The sequence below is a fragment of the Osmerus mordax genome, chromosome 21 (assembly GCF_038355195.1).
Source record: "Osmerus mordax isolate fOsmMor3 chromosome 21, fOsmMor3.pri, whole genome shotgun sequence".
Lineage (NCBI taxonomy): Eukaryota > Metazoa > Chordata > Actinopteri > Osmeriformes > Osmeridae > Osmerus > Osmerus mordax.
The window spans coordinates 3,981,210-3,985,399 of record NC_090070.1 but is presented as its reverse complement, the minus strand read 5'-3'; the positions used below and the strand labels follow the sequence as shown (position 1 = coordinate 3,985,399).

The 4,190-nt window shown below is 42.7% G+C and overlaps 2 long non-coding RNA genes across 2 annotated transcripts; both read right to left on the bottom strand.

Annotated features, from left to right (window-relative positions):
- Positions 1–1,814: 1,814 nt before the first annotated feature.
- On the bottom strand, positions 1,815–2,695 carry LOC136965543 (uncharacterized). The gene is made up of 2 exons (XR_010879312.1): positions 2,417–2,695; positions 1,815–2,138 (listed from the first exon to the last, which is right to left on the bottom strand). It is a non-coding gene; the product is annotated as an uncharacterized lncRNA (long non-coding RNA).
- A 108-nt stretch (positions 2,696–2,803) lies between these two features.
- Positions 2,804–3,777, bottom strand: LOC136965542 (uncharacterized). The gene is made up of 3 exons (XR_010879311.1): positions 3,371–3,777; positions 3,244–3,279; positions 2,804–2,970 (listed from the first exon to the last, which is right to left on the bottom strand). It is a non-coding gene; the product is annotated as an uncharacterized lncRNA (long non-coding RNA).
- Between the last annotated feature and the right edge of the window lie 413 nt (positions 3,778–4,190).

The following is a 4,190-nucleotide window of genomic DNA, read 5'->3' as shown; positions in this document are numbered from 1 at the left end:
GCAAACAATTACACTGCACTAAACTGTAAGTGTAAATGTAAAGTGAAAATAACAAAACCAGTCAGTATGATGACTGGAGCGAATATCATTCACGTCTTACTAAAACAGCGGCCACGCGAAAGGGAATGAGGAAACTGTTTCCTCTAATAAAAAATACAATGCGGGTCACATGAAAAAAGGATCCAAAGACTCGTAGAAAGACCGAGTCGGGAAATGAACGAATCGTTCGTTTCCTCTAGCTACCACTACAGAGCCTATGCAGGTAACGTGAAAAATGATCCAAAGACTCGTAGAAAGACTGAGTCGGGAAATTAACGAATCGTTCCCTCTAGCGTTTCCTCTAGCTACCACTACTGAGCCTATGCAGGTCACGTGAAAAATGATCCAAATACTGGTACCCGAAGACCGAGTCGGGAAATGAACGATTAATTTATGTTTACTTGGACGAGCCTATGCAACAGTCCCAATGCGCGGCCACGAGAAAATGAATGAATCACTCTTTGAGAGGACTCCCGAGTCCTTGTAAGGATTCGTTCAAAATGAACGAATCGTTCACGAACGACACATCACTAATTTGTGGGTGAAATGATCATTACCTGTGGTTTCAAACCAGTGTTGCTCACTGCAATGCTGTAGCCTACGCGAGACACTACAAAAACATCTAGGACAGGGGTACTCAATTAGAAACCCAAAAGGTCCACTAACCAAATTTCCATTCAGTCCAGGGTCCGGAACAATTATGGTTTATTTTTCTGGCCCTTACCTCAGAGTCTTGGGGGTAATTTTGTTCAGAGTGTCCATGCTTTGTGTCATAGTCTTTGAGTCATATTCTTAATGTTGCGGGGCAGTAGGGATGGACTGGGAGTAAAAATAAGTCATGCACATTCTGTTTGATGTGATGCTAGTTCGTGAGAACGCTAGGATACTTAATGCAAGCGCACGTAGCACGCAAGATCATTTTTTTTTGCCTTTATTTGCCTTTCCAGGTAGCAAAATTTGTCTGGCCCATCTCTGGGCCACATCCTTGCTCCAGTTCTGGCCCAGTTCTGGCTGGGGCCCCGGCCCAAAACTGGTCCACATACTGAAAACAGACACATACGATGTGTTCTGGTCCAGATGCAGCCCCCACCCTGTAAAATTGTAATATTGTGTTATGTGGGCCAGGTCTGGCCCAGACACTGTAAGACAGATATGGCTGAGTGTCGGCTTGGTCCCCGGCCCAGTTCTGGCCCAAACACTGTAAAACACCTATTGTGTTATGTGGCCCAGGTCTGGCCCAGACACTGTAAGACAGATATGGCTGAGTGTCGGCTTGGTCCCCGGCCCAGTTCTGGCCCAAACACTGTAAAGCACCTATTGTGTTATGTGGCCCAGGTCTGGCCCAGACACTGTAAGACAGATATGGCTGAGTGTCGGCTTGGTCCCCGGCCCAGTTCTGGCCCAAACACTGTAAAACTGTTCTGGCTGACTGTCGGCTTGGTCCCCGGGCCAGTTCTGGCCCAAACACTGTAGAACTGTTCTGGCTGACTGTCGGCTTGGTCCCCGGGCCAGTTCTGGCCCAAACACTGTAGAACTGTTCTGGCTGACTGTTAGCTTGGTCCCCGGGCCAGATGTGGCCCAAAAATGGCTACATGTATTCATTTTAGAAGGAAAACATAAATTCAAAAATTTTAAAATATATAATCTTTTATAAAAAATATAGTTCACTATCAGGAAAATGGATAAAAAGAACTAAATACAAAATTAATATATCTTACATTATCTCTCACACCCACCCACCCATGTTACAACCATTTTAAACCACTATGGACAAATCACAATTAAAAATAATTTATTCAACATATGTACAGCAAAACAGAGATTGAGAAAAAAAACAGATTAAGAAACAATTTAAAATAGAACATGAACCAGCAAAACCAACCAACAAACTGATTAAAAAACAATTGAAAATAGAACCAAAAATAACAACAACAAACTTTATATATATATAAATACATTTAAAGACCCTCCTTTAGCATCAAGCGTCTTTTTCTTCCTCCCTCCCTCCCGATCCGACGCCAGCTGAAGCCACCTCTTCATGGTGGCCTCAATGTCCGCCTCAGCAGCATTGGCTGTGAGGGGATTTCTTCTAACTGCAGCTTTGAAATAAAGCGATACATTTTGTAAGATCACTGTGAAATCTCAAGCATTGGTTATGCTTCTACTATGGTCATTTTTGCACAGGTTTGATCAGTTTGATCACTTAAATCTAAATCAATGCGCAGCCAACGTGCACATGCACACATGTAAATAGACACTCACGCATACAGACATTCCTTGCCTCCAAGTTATGCATTATGCACACCTAGCCGTGGATTAGTCCTTACATATCATCTGGAAGAGACAGGTAATTATGTTGGTAAACAGATGTACTTACCAATCACAACCGCCCTGAGCTGCAGACTGGCCAGGGATGTTTTCCCATTTACTCCCTGCCAGTTGATCTTCATGGCAAGAGAGTTGGAGATTACCCTTTTCAAGGTTCTCCATGTGCAGTTGCGCACATCCGCCCCCCCAATCAGTCCCAACCAGTTGACCTGAAACGGATAAAAAAAACGATATTATAATTATGTAGTCATATTCAAAGAAATTATGAATAAGCATCAACTGTGTCTGCATTTAACCTGTTTTCCATGTTTTCCTCCTCTACCAAAAATTAGAATTGTTCCCTCATATCAAAGTGGTGTTTCAGTAACTGTGTAATAGTGCAATTGTTACGGGACTAAATAAATACAAATTCTCACCAGTCTTTGGTTGTACTCAGGAGTTTTTCTTCCAGACTGAGGAGTTGAGGAAGGTCTCTCAGAGGCAGTAGACCTTCCTCGATGTTGCCTGGCTGGACCTGCACCTCTCGGTGCTGGAGAAGCCGAAGAATTTGGCTTTGTTGGTCCAGCACCATCTCTAACTTGGTCAGGACCTCCCTCAGTATGGCTATAACATAGAAGTTAACAATAATGTTTTTAGATAAATACACTACAAACCTATACAACTCCATCCTCAAGGCCCATTCACACCAAGGACGATAACAATAACTAAGATACAGTTTTAGAAATCGTTCTATATATAAAACAATAGTCCACACCACAACGATAACTAACGGAACAATATAGTTTGTATCACTTTCAAAACTATTTCTTTCCAGGTGATGAACAAAAAACACAAATGCCAGTAATATGGCTGAGTAGAAATCACTATTGACCCTACCTGGTTCTGCTGATTAATGGGGTGGGCCTGGCACCACTACAAGAAAATAATATATTAAGGAAGTGAGGAAACATTATCTGCAAAATGAATACCTACAAAGGATCAGAAAACAAAAAAATACACTCACATGTTGAATTGATAGGCTCCCAATTTGACAGGAGCTCTGAAAAAGAGCAGTTCTGGGATGCTGCTGCCAAATTGGGGATGGTGGGGACTGCAGGGTAGGCAATCGGGGGGGCAGGTTGACATGTGATTCTAGGGGCCGGCTCGTCTTCTGAATCCTCTTCAGGGGTGCCAATCCGGACACTTTTCCTATAATTTTTTTTTAATGAAAGTAAAAAAAAAACTGTAAATATGACCTCAAAGCATCAAGGAATAGTAATGGTACCCATACGTTTTGCGCCTTTGTGGCCCACTCCCACAATCAGCGTCTGATTGGAGGTCAGACCATGTCTCTGCCTCTTTGGCCTTCCTCCTGCCGTCTTCATAGCTGTCTGTAAAACACAGTTACATTTAACCTTATTAGACTCAGTCTAAGAATTAAACAAACACCTTCGGCCGGTTTCGGAGACAAGGCTTAAGCCTAGTCCCAGACTAAAATGCTGTTTGAGCTGGCTTAACTGAAATTCACTTGCACAGACGTAGTTTAAAATAGTCGTGGATTAAGCCTGTTCTGGATTAAACAGAGCCGATTGCGAAATTGAGCATTAGAGCTACTCCAGGACTAAATTGGACTGAATTGAATCTTAAACTAATCTGCCAAGGAGGTTTAACTCCCGCTTAGTAGGCTAGGCTACTGTTTGTGAAACTGAGCTTGGATTGTTTGGGAGCATGGACTATTTGGAATATCTAAATGAGGACCAACATGCACGACAAAGGCCAGCCAGACGAATACTGCTGGATAGGAGTGATCCATTGAATCAGTTTGATGAAATAACTTTTCGAGA